This window comes from Copidosoma floridanum, unplaced genomic scaffold (genome assembly GCF_036245765.1).
Source record: "Copidosoma floridanum isolate Cflo_tuat_1 unplaced genomic scaffold, Cflo_Japanese_pri ptg000033l, whole genome shotgun sequence".
Lineage (NCBI taxonomy): Eukaryota > Metazoa > Arthropoda > Insecta > Hymenoptera > Encyrtidae > Copidosoma > Copidosoma floridanum.
In genome coordinates, this window is record NW_028321910.1 from 5,966,085 (window position 1) to 5,982,824 (window position 16,740).

General features: G+C 32.6%; 1 protein-coding gene across 1 annotated transcript in view; it reads left to right on the forward strand.

The window, feature by feature from the left end:
* LOC106644776 (luciferin sulfotransferase-like) overlaps positions 1-16,740 on the forward strand; it is a 304,205-nt gene that overhangs the window by 76,426 nt on the left and 211,039 nt on the right. The gene's annotated exons all lie outside the window — the stretch shown is intronic.

Below are 16,740 nucleotides of genomic sequence, written 5' to 3' on the forward strand. Positions count from 1 at the left end.
TGTGGGATCTAACATTATCAAAATCCTTTTTAAAGCTTGATCTAGCAGAGATATAATTTTGATTGCTGCTCCAGTATCGGATATGCTAATATTTTCCGAGTAACGTGCATTTTTAGCTTCAGTAATCACTCCATATCATGGATATAATTTGATATTAAACATTGACTGATAATAAGGTCTTAGTTTTTGATACTTGCGAAAAGACAAATGAAAGTCAGAAAACATAGCTAATGATTTATAAACCAATTAAGGGTCAGAAACATCTTCATTTTCATAGGCACTCTGACTAGTGCTTTCTCGTAGTTTAATTTTCAATGCTAGAAAAATTTCTTCTTTTATATACATTTTAGAAATTTCAACAGCTCCTCTATATTTCGTTTTTAAAAATGCTTCTATAAAATATATACCTGGTCTTCCTACTGCAATCAGAGTACAATCTGATTCAGAGAAATTTGAGTTGTTAGATGATCTCAATCATTTAAAGAACAATCACTTTCTAAAGTGATAGAGAGCTCTTTAAATAAAAAATCGTCGTACTTAGTCTTAGACATATCTTTTCTACGAGAAGCATTACTTCATTTTTCCTTAAACTGAGCAATTAATGTCTTACTCAATTTTTTTCTTATTTCATTTACGTTAGATTCGAAAAATGAATATTTGTGTTTCAGACTTGTTACAACCGAATCTATATAAGATTCACTATTTTTCTAGTTCAAAATTATTTTACATAATTCCGAATATTTTAAGTGCAATAAAATTTTTAACAAATAGTTAAAACCTTGCAATGTCTTAAATCTTTATGACAATGAATATTATGAAAATAGCGGTATGCGAAAACCTACACGAAAATTTTAAATAATTATTCAGATTTTTTCATAACATTAAAAATATCAGAGTCAAAAAAATCATTTTTATTATTTTTGTATACGTTTACACGAAAGTTCTGAGAATACTTTAAACGGTTCATATGAAAACAGAAAGTTTGAATTATTTGAAAAAAGAAAAAAAATTAGTTATATACTACATCTAAATACTTTTGAAGCCTCATTAACATTTCAGTAAATAAATATCTTTCTATAAATCTACGATTTGAAGAAATAGTTTTATGTATGAGGAATAATGATTTTGAAACTTGAGAAAGGATAGTAAGAAGGGGTAGCTTAATCACTTGTTTTTAGTTAAAGTAATTTAACAAAAGTAGATTTTTGTTGGCCAGCTTATAGCTTGATAGAGGTGGTTTTCACAGGTTACGAAAGAACAGTTTGAGATAGATAAATTAGGGTAAGTAGATAAGCTTGTGAGATGGGATAAGATGATATAAAGAAATATAAACTTTTAAACACTCTGTTTTCGAGGTCAGGTAGTTAAGGTTGCTTGTGATTTGGTAGGGGTGGGTTTTAAGGGTTGTGATGAGGAGGTTAGCTAATTGTGTATGAGGAATGGGTGCGTAACCCTACTTGTGGTGTGGGATTGGGTTTTCAAAGAAAAAATAAGAACTTAAACTTCCTTTTCTCAGCGTCAGTTTGGTTGGGCTGCTTGTGGTATGGTTGGGGTGGTTTTTAACCGTTGGAGGTGCGTACAATAGGCTCAATGGGTTCGGTATAGGTAGGCTAGCTTGCTTATTGCATAAAACATAATTATTAAAAAAAAAATAAATGCTTTAACACTTTGATTTCAGGGTCAGGTTGATGGATCAGTACTACGACTGGAAGCTAAATACAAAGTTCTTTACGAAAGAAGAAATGCTATACATATTAAAAGAAACGTCCAAAGGAAACTACGACGATCATTTCGAGGGACCATATGAAATAACAGGTATAGATTACAAAAATCACAACGTGAAATTACAAAGAAGCAACGAAATATGCGTAGACGAAATCAAGAAACCGTGTTTACTAAAATCCCCCTATCTGGCAGAAAACGAATAAGAAAAGGAGCAAGATGCTACAGAATAAACACTTTTATAATAAATACTCTATTATACAATAAACTTTTCCTTTTTCGCGGCCTTCGGACAAGCCATGACAAAAACAACGAATTATGTAGAGAGGAAGTATGAAATTTTTATTAAATGTGCAATCAACGGATCTTCAGGCAATTAAACAAACCCCTTTAAAAAAAGCAATATTGGTAGAAAGCGAACAAAAAAAATTTTTTTTTTATTTCACGGCCTTTGGACGCGCCACGAAAGACATACATCGATAGAAGCACGTAAACAAACGACAACGTACAAGGAAAAACTGGAAACACATGTAAGCACACTGGTAAAGGTGAGAAATTATAACAATAACATACGAACGATATGAGAAAAAAACATAGAGCAAATAAAATGCACGCATGGCATTCTCTAACGAAAAATGTAACAAAAAAAATTATAATAAGAATAATGTAAATAACTGCTTCATAAATATACTTAAAGGTAGTGAATCAATAATATTACATTTATTTACACCTAAAATAATATATTTCATAAAAGAAATGAATATTAAGTAAGATTACAAGATCTCCTTTTATTGTTCTAAGATACTATACGAGAGCGTGCATAAGCGGCAAGGGCCACGTTATGTCTATCTCATCTTTGTCACTGACTTTCCTGTGCAATATACAAAGCATGATAGTTTCTTTGTAGAATAATAGTAAGAATAATGAAAACAATCACAATAAGATAGTAAACAGATAGAGTTACCAAAACAAAGGTAAGGTGCTACATTTAACGAAAAAATTATATAACACGTATCAACATTAAAAAAAATTAGGCTGTAAGCATAGAACATGCAGGTTCGAACAGACGAACAAAAATAAAATTATAAAACAAAAACAAAACAAACAAAATGATAAGGCAGAGAGGAGTCTGAAAAAAAATCGATCAGGCTTTGGGTAACGCAAACTTATTGTCGTTATCGCTGGACACCGTGATTTCTTAAAGCAATCACATCCACGGCATTTAAAGATTACCCTTTTCTGTCTTGAAGATAAACTAAAAGCATACCATTATCCTCGACAATTCCACAAAGATCCTTTCCTACGCACAGACCAGGAGCAATCGAAAGCGATTCTCGTAACCTGATGAAAGCCTACAGACTGCTCAGTGAACTCTCTTAGCTGACGCTAGTGTCCGGGAGAAGATAAAACTAGGAGCGCATTGAATCCACAAAAAAAAAAAAAAAAAACGAGCGTAACGAATTACCCGGACACTAGGGTGGCTTTATAGAAATAACCAACTACGCTGACAAAAACAACACTAACAATTCCTGCTGAAAAGAACTTTTCTAGTACCTCAGGTATGGGACACACCAAAGGCCCGGGGAAATTATGGTGGTGGCAAACCACCGGGATAATGCAGCAAAAAAAAAAAAAAAAAAAATATGGGGAAGGTGACTGAGTAGCGACTCACCCAAGCAAACATACTGGCTAGGGCATGCAAAATAAAGCCTACGAATCGACGAAAAGCCGCAGTACAAGCTAGTGAAAAGGAAGAGTAGAAAGTGAAAAACAATAATTGCAGTGAATGGACACCAGCGCCGTCCGATCATCGAACTCAATAAGGCTCCATCATACTTCCCTTTCTATGCATGACACTCAAGAACGGAAGGAAGGGAGGGGGAAAATTTCAGGAACAGCAAATCGGACTATACTAATATAAGCCAATTGAGCCTTTAGTACAAGATTGACAATCTTTGCAGACTTGCCTCTGTTGGAGCGTAATGATAGTTAAATATTTTAAGAAAGTGTACTTATTTCATGTTGCAATAGTCGGCTATCTAACTGATTGTTTCTCTATTAATTTTCAAAACAGATAAATTGGGTAGCTATTCAGACACTAAGCAGTTGCTTTTTTAATACAAGTTAACGTGTGTACCCAATTAAAAATATACTAAGGCCCATAAAAGAAAAAAAGTGACTGATGATAAGGACCTTTCGTATGCTTAGATGAGCCAGTAATGAGACATACACCTTACTAGCTGTTTGGATTTCCACAATAATTTTAAAAATAACACTTTCAGGCATTCTTGCACCGTTTTTGATAGACTTTAGTGAGAAAAAGATTTCAAATCTTCATCGGACTGACGTGAAAATATTCTAGTACAAATATTGCCGGTACATATCAATAATATTTCGCTTGTTTTTGGTCTTATGATATTTTATAATAATGTTTGTTTTGTATTATAAAAAAAAAATTCTTCTTCACGACTATGAAATAAGTAGTATTGTTCTACTTTGCTCTACTTGTAAAGGATCTTTAGATAAGCATGAAAATCCCACGTTATTGACATTCAACGGATTCTCATACTCAATCATTCTAACACATTTGCCAAGATGAAATCTAGTTGAACAACGTCTTATTTTCCCAACGATTCCGTTCATGCAAATAAGCAGACTTAGGCATGTATATGGTCAATATGGTCTTTATGGTCACATTATTATTGTTTCTGTTACTGTTAATACCATAATGAAAAAACTTCCAAGAAATATTGAAGATAATAACTGTTTTTATTTGCATATAAAAAAAACTAATGGATAAGACTAGTTATATTTACGGCCTCATCTACATACATATCCCTATACTATATAGTTGTTTTAACGAAAGTGAGTCTCAGTCCCCCCGCCTCCCCTCAGCTCCCCCTCGACTAACGTTATTTGCTTGTTTAAACGTCATTTTTCATCAAATTATATTTAAGTGAGCTCCCCGCGCTCTCCCCCGCTTCCCCTCAGCTCCCACTCGCTCCCCCTCCATCACCCCCCCCCAAAGAATACTTATTTAAAGAATGTTTACCATCATAAATGTTAAAAAATGTACGTAATTTAGTACCCAAGTCATACCTTATTTTTAGGATTTTTTAAGTCACTGATCATAGGTCTCCCTCTGTCTATTCGCTTCACCTTACTCACTATATGTCTCTGAAGTACCATTATTTGTTTAACTTGATTGAACTTTTACATTTCAAATCTCTTTCTGGTCCATGTTTACTTTACACAAATATAAAATTCTTGATAACCTGAGGACTTTATTAACAAAAAGACAGAATTCAGGAGAAAGTATAATTAAATAGACAAACGCAATTAAGCTTTCAAAACAATAATTCATCTGTTCTTTTAGAACCCTTTCCACATTTTTCACATATTTGTTTTTCATAGTTTTTATGAATTAACAAACGTCTGTTTAAATGTGACGATCTTCAAAGTTACATATTTTTAAATTACTGAAAAGTTTCTTGCTAAACAATATTTTTAGTTTCCGATTTATCCTCGGATTCAATTTAAATACAAATTTTTTTTGGATTCTTACATCTTAATAAAGAAGCGTATAATTATCCGTAAGAGAATAAAGGTATTTTAATATACAATCCTAAGGAATCAAAACTCTGTTTTTGTGATTTGTTGATAAACATAGAACATGCTAATACAAAGGGAAACTGTTTTCTATAGCAGACAAAAGGTAATGATAATAAGGTGCCAGTATTCAATGTTATTCTAGGAGTATAAACTTTGCTTTTTTTCTCTCATAATTATTTCTGCTTTTATATTATACTTAAACAATTTTGTTATTTTTAATCTTGTGCCTCTACAGCGACCGTCGGATATACTTAAAGTTCTTATTAACACTACTATAGCATTTATTACTAATTTTAATTCGTGTAATGGAAAATCCTCTCTAATATTATTTTAAAATACTGTTGGAAAATTAGTATTTATGTTATCATATGTTTTATCAATTCCCTTGTGAGTCACGAAATTCTGCTAATGTAAGCCAATTATCAGCCTGCATTGATAAATACATGAGTAATGTTTTTATTTTGTCTACTTAATCTGTTAGTTGGGGGATGGCGCGCGGAGCGCGCAGGGGAGCGTCAGCCACACAAGTACATATATGTGGCGTCTCAGCCACAGCGACCAGCTTCATGCTCAAGACGAAAGCAGACCATCGTCCCAAGGAACATCTTTTCCTGCGCACGCACGAGCCAACTCATGCACACACTGCCGGTGCGCTACAGCTGAGGGAGAAGAGTCGCGCGGCGCTATACACTTATTCTTCTACTTATAGCTCTCGACGTGAGCAGAGCAAAAGTCCTACTGTACATAACGAATAAAAGCCATTTTGTATTTTTATAATAAAATCTGTCGCGTGTGCTTATTTTCCCTCGTGCTCCTTTTCTTGTGCAAGAACAGCTTTGGCTGTGCAGAACAAAACTTCCCACATATATATCATCTCATATCGTGTCATATAGATCATTTATTAATAAACTTGTGAGTGAAGATTCTGCTACTTGTGCGATTTATTTTAATAAATTAGTAAATTGTTTATTAAACACATTGCAATAAAAAAAAGTCAACTTGAAAAGTACAGAGTAGTTAAATATTTCAAAAGAATTGAATTTTAACGTAGAGGTAGTCCTCATGCCCAAATTCTTTTGTAGATAGATGATACACCAAAAAATTTATTAAGTAACAACGTACGTGTTATTCAGATGATTGATAAATTAATTTCAGTATCAGTATCAAAGGCATCTAGAAACATTAAACTTCAAAAGCACAAGCACACTTTCATGTGTTATAAAATGATGGATTCTCGTAAAAAAGAAGATTGTAGATTTGGAGCACTTTTCATACCTACAAAAAAAATAACAACTCTGCTTTTAATGAAAGGAACTGATTCTTATTCTTCTCTAGAAAATTTTTAAAATTACAGACATTATTAGAAATTGCTTTGAGCGAATTTAAAGAATTTTGATTTTACAGATTCTTATTAATTTTATAGTTATAATAATATTAACTCTAATTAACATTATTACGATATTATCCATGCTGCGATCTCTCGAACAATGTCTTTTTATCGTCGAACGCCATGGAGAAAGTGAAACAATTAATTTAACCCGTTTGTTTGATATAGTCTACACACAAACATGGATTTTTAAATTATTTAAGACGAATATTCTTGTGCTGCTAATGTTGTTGAGTACGTCAACAAACACAGCCAGGGTATAAGTAATTTATAAAGGGAAATCAATAAAATCATGGATGAACATCTGGAGTTTGACATAGTTAAAATAATAAGAAAAATGAGTTTGGATGTTCTTTAATCTGTTGAAATATCAGCACAAGAAGCTGCTTGGTAGTTATTACGTGAACCCATGGCTAAATCACTAACGACAGTTGTTTGTATATGCACCAGTTATCATACAGAAAGTTCAAGGATAAGAAAAACTTTTAAAGAATGAAATTAAATAGCTGATGATTGTATTGACAATTAGGAAGAAAAATTCTTTGACAAGTGTGAAAAAAGACCTGATGTTGCATTAGCACAATTTGTTGCTAAATATTACATTAATAATAAAGGTGTGTAAACTCAAAGAGATAAACTTATCGTTATTAGGCATTAAAACTGGCTATAAGATGTGGCTAACAACTTGTATAACTACGCTTGAGAGATGGTATTGTTATATGCCCATCATTTTTAAAAGTGAAGAAAAGGACGTTCTTGCTGAAAATAAATTTATTAAATTATATGCAGACAATGGAGATCTAATTTTACAACTTAGGAGAAAGTTTAAATTGAATTTAGATACACAGAAAAGTCTTGAAATTTGTACGCAATTACATAAACAAGCTGAAGATGATGACAAGGATGACAATTTAAGAAATTAGGCCAACGTGATTTTTGAAGCCGATCCTTACGAAAGATTACTTTATGATCCACACTCTGCTGTTAATGCTGATTTACAAGATGCAACTTAAAATAAACTTGGTGTCATTACTAAACAAAGAGAAAATCTCATGGATACTCTGCAATTTCATGAGTTAATGAGATGTGCTATCAAAGAACAAAAAGATTCATTGCTGACCCTTATGTCTTGCCTTTGAAGGAAAGATTGTTCTATATTTGAAACATTTTTTACTGGTCCTGCTGGATTTGATCAAACTTTTGTAATTAAGCTTATTATGGAAATATATAAAAGGTTTCTTAATAGTGATATCTATTGTAATAATTATACAACTTGAACTCCGACCGGTAAAGCTGCTGTAACGATCGATGATAAAACTGTGCACACAGCTCTTGAAATTATACTTTTAAATCTGCTACCATGATCATCAGAAGTGGTACAATTATTTAGGTCACTTTTAAGGTCTATTAAAGTTCTAATAATTAATGAAGTGAGCATGATTAGTGCAGAACTCTTTAATAAAATTTATATACGTGTGAAACAAATTACTGGAAATCATCGTGCTGAATTTGGAAGTATCGATGTAATTTTTATTTGTGATTAACGTTAGCTACCACCTATCAGAGCAACTCCAGTTTACAAGCCGATAAGAACGCGAATAGTTGTACCCTACCTGTGGCGCAAATTATCATTTTATCAACGAATTCAAGTAATGAGTCAGCCCAATGTTGCTTTATCTAATATTTTAACAAATGTAGGTAATGGTAAAGTTTTACCAAGCCATGAACTTTAACTCCTTAAATCGAGATTTTTTTAAACAAATGTGACTCTAAAATCATTCCCCGATGAAATTCGTTTGTATCACAGTAATGTTGGCATCAATACTTACAACAATTTCGTTTTACAGCAATCACTGAACAAACTTAGAAGCTTCTGTAGCTTATTCAAGATCTTTGCGCACCTTAAGTATTTATACATTATCGTATTGACTCGGTTCAACGGCCTTCCTTCCACATAAACTTCTTAGAATTGAAATGGCTTTGGCTTGTTTAGTACACTACCGAAATATGAATCAATGCATACGTGTATATGTAGCAGATGGGAACCGTATATTTAATTTGTTTTAATTTGAATTTGATGTATTTACACTATTCTATTATATTCTAGAATTTAAGGAGTGGAAAGTTATGTATACTCATTTAAAAACAGAGTAGGGGTAGTACGTATGAACGATTTGTATATTTTATGACCCTCCAGAAAATGATCAAGAAGGAATAAGGACATCTTAGAAATGTTCTTGGTGTCTTCAATACACACGAAAAGTCAGAAAAAAGCTGCGTTCTCAGGTATTTGAAATATCGCAAGTAGGTTAGCTGTACTGATTGAATTTTGAACAGCGAATGTTACATTAAGAAGAGATAACAAAGTCACCGATAAACGGAAACAATTTTCCTTGGTATTGGCTTGTGCTATGAGAATACACAAATCACAAGGTGGGACGTTTGATGAAACTGTGTATGCATATAAAAAAACATATTCTCAACCACTAGTTTATGTTGCACTTCCTAGCTTAAAAAGCATTAAAGGTTTGTTCATCGTAACACCTGCTGATGATAAAAATAATTTTACCACAATCGACGACCAGCTGCATTAACCATATCATAGTTATGAGAATTTCAAAGACTCTTCCTCAATTCCTTAAAGATGGAAGCTCAAAGTATGATGGATTTTATTTCGAACAAAAAAGGTATTTTAATTTTTAAACTTACTGCCAAAGCTTAAGAAGTCATCGATTTGATTTAAATAATTCAGTCCCTTAAAAATTCCATGTTTTTTTACTCTCCGAGACGTGAATTAAAATGATGAGCAATTTGACATACCGATCTTTACTTGTATTGGTCATTTTAAACGAGAAAAAATTAGAGCCAGCCTAGTTTCAATTCACCAACATAATGATGACACTGCAAATGTTATTATCTTAAACATGCTGGAACATGCAAATGTCTTTAAGACATACTAACGATATCGTTATTGAACGTACGTTAGTGTTACAGACATATGTTCAGCTATACGCAAGCCAGAAAATGATGCCGAATTAGTTACAGTAGTTATTTATGTTTTTCAAAATTAAAAATATGTAGCCATAACACTGTTTATTTACTGAGCTCTACTAGAATATACTGAAGAGGATTCTCGATTACTTGAGTGTGATTTGACAAACTTCCGCTTATTTTGGCTGGTGGCCTTAACATCAATTTTGCAAGTGGAATGTCAGAATCACTCACAAGATTTCTTTTGGAATGTTTGCATTTGACCATTAGCAATAATCCTTTAAAATTGACAACCAAATATTGCAGTACCTTTGATGCTGTTTTTTCGAGATATTTACATTAAATAGAATCAAGATGTTATGCATCATACTTTAGCGATCATAAGCCAATACATTCTATGATTAAATTGGAAGATTAAATTTTTATATCAAATTTGAATTTTTTCATTTGTTTTTATAACGTTTGCATCAATTTATTTTGTATTTATTATAATTAAAACTTACGATTTTTTTAAAAAACTACTTTTTACGTATTTTTTTATTTGTTTCTCGTTTTTAGTAACCAAATAACATATTTTATACTCAATAATTATCACTTTAAATAAACTATTAGAATTAAAATTCGGTCGAAAAAATAAAAATTAACGTTTTTTGGCTGATGGGTTCCCGAGCCTTTCATACATGAAAAATGTAGAGGGTAGACATATACCACCATAACCCGCGAAAAAAAATACAAACTGAACTCACCTGTATTTATGAACCTTGTATTTTATAGTATACATGTGATTCCTACATGCATGCAAGAACTCTGTTTTTACCAAGGGACTCTGCGTCCCACACGTTTTTTTGATTCTATTTGTCTATGCAAATAAGCCTAACAGGGTTCAAATGAAGGACTGCTGAGAAATGTGAAACTCCGACAAGTTTTCGATCATAAATTTCAGATTACTTTTACTCGACGAACGATTTAATCAAATAGACCAAAACATGAAAAACCTGATCAAGAATCAAGACGTTATAATTTTACATTATTAGCCCTTTAAGTATTAATCGTATGACCACTAGTTCTAGTATGAGTCTCATCAAGTACAACTTGTGACGATGATAGCGACTTTGAGCAAATTATAGAATAAATTGTTTGTAGGATGAATTCAAATACAGAAAAAATACGAAGAATCTGGACTCGAATATATATATATATAATTACAGTGCTTTAAACTAGTATTCTCGTACCTTACGTAGTATGCAAGCTTCTAAAGTTATAGTTGTTACCTATCTATATGCCAATATAGTTTTATATCTGGAAGCAATCAACACAGTTATGTACTAAAAGCTCAGCCAATGTACGATTATAATATTTTTTCAATACCTCTTCGTCTCCATAAAAGTTTAAATTTATCTAAACCTTGTAGAACACATGCTTCAGACTCTAAAGATACGAAACTCGCGAAAGTACTTTAGTACCAATAAGCGTTAGTAATAAACATCTCGTGTTTTGGACTAATGATGTTTTTATACATTACAAGGAATTCAACATAAATAATTTGTTCAAACAACAACATTTAACTTCGAATTTTTAGTCTTTTTTGCTATAAGAAGAATTTTAAATAATAAATTTATCAACTTTGTTGGATAAGTCATGAAAATCAGTTGACAAGAATAAAATTATACTTCTATGATATTATGTGGCAGATAATACTTAAATATAAGTATATATACTTTCTACGAAACGATATTGTGTATAACGGTTGTTTAATTCTCGTTGAAATAAGTATGTATATTTTAATTGGATGTAGTTTTAGTAAATAACTTTATACTTAATAAATAAACAAAAGTAAACGATTATAAAAAATACGTTACATGGATGAAAAAATTACAGAGTATTAGTCATGGCATGACGTGCTGCTAGGCTGGGCAGTACAAGAGTATTCACTTTTATCAAATCTTTAGATTATTCCAAACCACTTACAGTTTTTGCTAGTAGAGTATACTCTGATAACATCCCTTACATCGCGCTTGCGTCCACTACATATGCTGATACAGTGATTCTTACATTAACCATATAGTCGTGTGTACAGCATCCCCAAAATTTATTTTAAAAAATGCTTAAAAAATAGCGAGAAACAAGTCTTATTACTACATATTTATTCAATTTTTAATTCTATAAAATAAATATTTAACATATTGTCAATCAGATATCACAAGGGAGATTGCCAGTGTTTACGGTAGAGAGTGCATCGCTTTTTTCCACCAATTTGAGTGTCCCATCGAACTGCATGCACGTTTTCAGCAGTGGAAAATAAGAAGAAAATGTGCGACTAAAAAAGATAGGTATTTATAGTAGAGGGAAAAGAAATGTGTGAGTATACATAGCTATAGCTTTTTTTTATTATTCATCATCTCCCTTAGACTCAGACATGGATTTCTTTTACACAAGAATAGTATTTATTAGCCATTGGCAAAAATCTGAGTTATGACCAGATGATAATACATACAAACACGTATAAACACCAGGACCAACTCAATCACACCTATGAGCACGTTGACAAAGCGTAAGAGAAACAGTTAATCAACCCTCAAAGATCAACAGCAGATCTAAATCAATGAAACTTGAACGGTCACCCATCCAAGTACTAGCCGTGCCAAATGCTGCTTAACCTCGGAGATCGACAGAACTGCAACTCTACTGTTGGAACACCGCGACCACTCATGGCTATAGCTATATTTTACTGCTTATACGTCTTGTATACCTATGGATACATGCAGGCTGCCTCCAGCCTGAGCTGAGCTCTCGGCTCTCGGCTTTTGGCCTTTGCAGCCTGCAGCTCTCGCATCCATGTATCCCTGTAAGGTCCCTACGATCAGCAAACTTAGCATAGATGGCGTACTGTAGCAAAGAGAAGAATGGCGTCACTGACACACTACCACTATGAGTGACGACAGTATACGGTAATGTGGACTTACTTATGTGACAACATATCTGTCACGCTGATGGCAGGAGATCACAGATCGTACGTTTTCATTAATATGACGCCATTTTTCTCTTAGCTACAATACGTCATCTATGCTGAGTTTGAGGACCGTAGGGACTTCATATCTATTCCTGATGTACTGTTCTTTCAAATGCGATTTAGAATGTTGGACAGTTATTGTTTCTCATCATGTATTATTCGTTAAATGAGAATTCAATAATTGTACAGCTAAATATCGACTAAATACCGAGTTTTCTTTTGTATAAAATGACAAATTAAGTTATGAAAACACGAGTCTCAATATTTAATGTTAACTCTAAGAATTTCTCTATGAGTTTTATATTTTTTCGTTTATAACTTTTTTTGCCTCATTTTGTGATTAAAATTTCACAGGACCGTTGAGTTTTTTACTGAAATCTTTATTTAAAAAAAAAAAAAAAAAAAAAAACTAACAATTGACATGCGTCAATATGGATGTGTGTGTATAAATTTATACGTGCATAAATAATATCTGGGTATCTATAATACGTAGGGACGCATTTGATGTATGTTTGTGCTCGTGGTGTATACGACGTTAGTCATGCCAGAGTAAAATACTGCTTTGCTTACGGTCCTACTTTTTTTACTTATTCTTTATGTACGCCCTGGGGTGGAAAAGTACTTTAGGCCCGGAATAAATACTTCAAATAATTAAATATGGTAATACAACGAATTCTGATTTTTTAATATCAAATACTTGCCTTAAACTCAAGAATGCGTAAAAAAATATTTCAATGAATTTATGAAACTAAAAATTTATGATATCACAGAATAAGTTGTCGGTCCAAATTGAAATTTTTTAATATTTCTAATCTGTTGAAAATAACAAGAGGTGTCGTAAATAAATTTATTTGCTTAGGTAGTAATTCTATTTTACGTTTTGATTTTCAAATAAGGAACACAGAAAAATACTACACTTTATAAAAGTTTATCTTGCGATATCTAACTTTATCAATTGAGTAATTGAAAAATCGTTCGGTAAATATATTTTTAAAAATTTCTATATGGTTCTTAATAGTTTAACTAATTATTTAGCTTGATTTTATGTAACTATTAATTAGGTTGTACATTGAAAGGTGTAATCTTCTTTAACAGTGTTAATCATAGCAGTTTGTTTAAACGGTGTGAAATAACTCAGTAGTATTGAATAACTTTTGAAAAATTTTTCACTTCATCATTAATAGTTGTACATCTATTTGAACAAGAATAAAATGTTAGTAAGCATATAGTCCAAAATTAATATTATTTTTTTATAAAAATAAATGTGAATCTAAAAAAAATCCCACAACGAATGAATTTCCGAAGAACGAGATTTGAGCCCGAGACTACTCACAACAAAAGTGCACGTTGCGGTACTAAGCCACCTTGATTACTGACGCTCTGAGTATGTCTCTATTTAAAGTGATATTTAAATTCCAGATGTTATCGTTCATTATACAAACGTAAGGATAAAAGTGAAGACTGTGTACATTATTATAAAATTTTTAATGGGTAAAATGTTTATTAATGAATTCATATTTTTTAACGTAACAGTGCATGTTTATTAATAACGTAATTTTTTTTTTGTAGCTATGGTAATAGTACGTAAAACTAGCTTCACTCAATATTTATTCAATAAATTTTAGAACATGAATCTGCAATATGATGTGACTATACCTTTTCTGCTACGTGATCTATGCTATGACGCTTTTCTTTGACGTTCCACCGTCTATTTTCGCTGCATATAACTGTGTCATTTGAAAATATTAAAGAGAAATCTCTTGTCTTCTTCCACTGTGACACTCTGCTATTTCTACTCCGTGTTACCCACCTTATATCACAGCAAAAAAAAAGTCTCCATAAGTTTGTTTTTCAAAGACTCATTTCACTTCCGCTAAAAAAAACAACTGTCATGTACATGGGGCAGAGCAAAGTGTAGCGTAGCAGACGATTAAAAAAAAATTTATCATACGACTTTCGTTTTAAACTTACTGTCATACTATTTTCACATTTCTGTAGTCTTATGTCTATATATCATTAGGATGCTTGTCAGAAATTAATCAAGTGTAGTATCACAAGCCGGATCATTGCATGATCACGTATAGTGAACAGACCCTGATTTAAAATAAGAATTTCTTTTTCTGTTTTCTATTTGAGTTGTTGTCGAATTAATTTTGGTCATGTGGCTAAAATACTCGATTTTAAGTTTGATAAACCAGATTCGATCTCTGATTGCAACGATGGTATCACTTTTATTAAAAATTTATTTGCAGTTTTGAAGTGAGACTCCTTTAGGCACGCCTTATATGGGGAGTTAACCCTTGAAACAAGCGAGCAAGCGAGTAAATACTGTCGTGCACATAAGTATCTATATATATTATATGTACGTATACCAGCTAGCGCTGACCGCAGGCAGTGGATCTGTTTATCTATCTCTCTTCGTCTGTCTCTCCCTTCTTCTTGCCTGCGCACAATAGTGCGCCACAGTTACTCTATCTATATGTTTTTTTTTTTTTTTTAATATTATAGTGCTCTACGTCCGGCTCTTTTGATAATGGCTCTACTATGGGCACTTAGCACTTGGGAGAAGGAAGGCAAGAGGGATGAGGAGGCCTCCCATTACAGGAGGGGGGTAGGGAGAAATTAGGCAATTTTTGCTGCGAGAAGATCACCTAAACCCTCCTTGAGGAGCATTGCGTGGTGAAAAAGCACATGTGAAAAATCACAGAGTTACTTGCCCGAAAAGTCGCACTGGCCAGTAATCAAACCACGGTCTTCCGCGTGCCAATCCATGATCTAGCCGACTGAACCACCGCGCGCTCTCTCTATCTAAATGTATGATATAGCTTCTATGTTCTCCCTTAATAGTACTCTATATACTCTATACATAGAGTAGGTATAGCACTGCTGCATGGTGGAAATCGTAACATGGCTGTAATACGGGCTGAACTGGGCCTCTGTTACAGCTAAGGTACTGTCAGGTAAATAATGTCAGACATAAAACATCGCTTGATCTCTTTGAAGTCTTAGAAGAAATATAGTAAAAATCATTCTTTATTCCTATTTATTTTTTTATATGTATATATGTACGTAAAAACTTAAAACTTTTCATATGTATGTATGTACGTGAAATATTGAATATGTACAATACGACAGCTTAACTTTTAAAAACAAGAAGAAACGCTGTACCTCGAAAGGGAAGCAATATTGGCTAAAAATAACAATTTCTACCGGTTTTCTAAAGGAGATCTTCGTGATTAAAGTGCACAAATAAGAGGGGTCAGACTATGCACAAACATAACCTCATTTATTTCTTTTCTTGACAGTATCTTGAAAAGCACGAGTAAAAAAAAATTTTTTGTTTAATATACCGTGTATAAAAAATTAATATAGTCGCTTACAAAATCTTCGAAGAATTTTTGTCACAATATAACTTCTTAAAATTCGAGAAACAGTCATATCTCGAAAAGGAAGCTCGATAGACCCAAAATAACTATTTTGATGGGTTTCCTAAAGCGGTACTACATGATCGTCCTGCACAAATAGAGAGGGGTAAAACTATGCACAAACATAACATCAATTTTTTAGTTTTTTGACTGTATCTTGAAAAGAACAAGTCAAAAAAATTTTTTTATTTAGTATGGCATGTTTGGAAAATTAATACGGACGTTGACAAAATCTTCGACAATTTTTTGTTACAACAAAATCTCTCTAAAGTTTATACACAGTACTCGTGGCTTACAAATAATATGGTAAGCTGACGTATGCAACTTTTCTACTAAAATGATGTTTCTCCTCATCGAATCTACATAGCGTAATTCTTCGGGATCTTGGGAGTCTGATCTGACTACCACGTGGAGATTTGAGAGCTCTTAGCCCTTCGCTCTCCCTTGGTAAATTGCATAGTAAAGTCTAGTAAAGGCTGCCAAGGTCAACCGTTGTAAAGTTTTAAAAACATGTATATTATCAAGAAAGTGGAATTTCTCTTACGACAATAGGGGAATCGTATAGATACTCCTTAATTAGATCTAGCTATTCT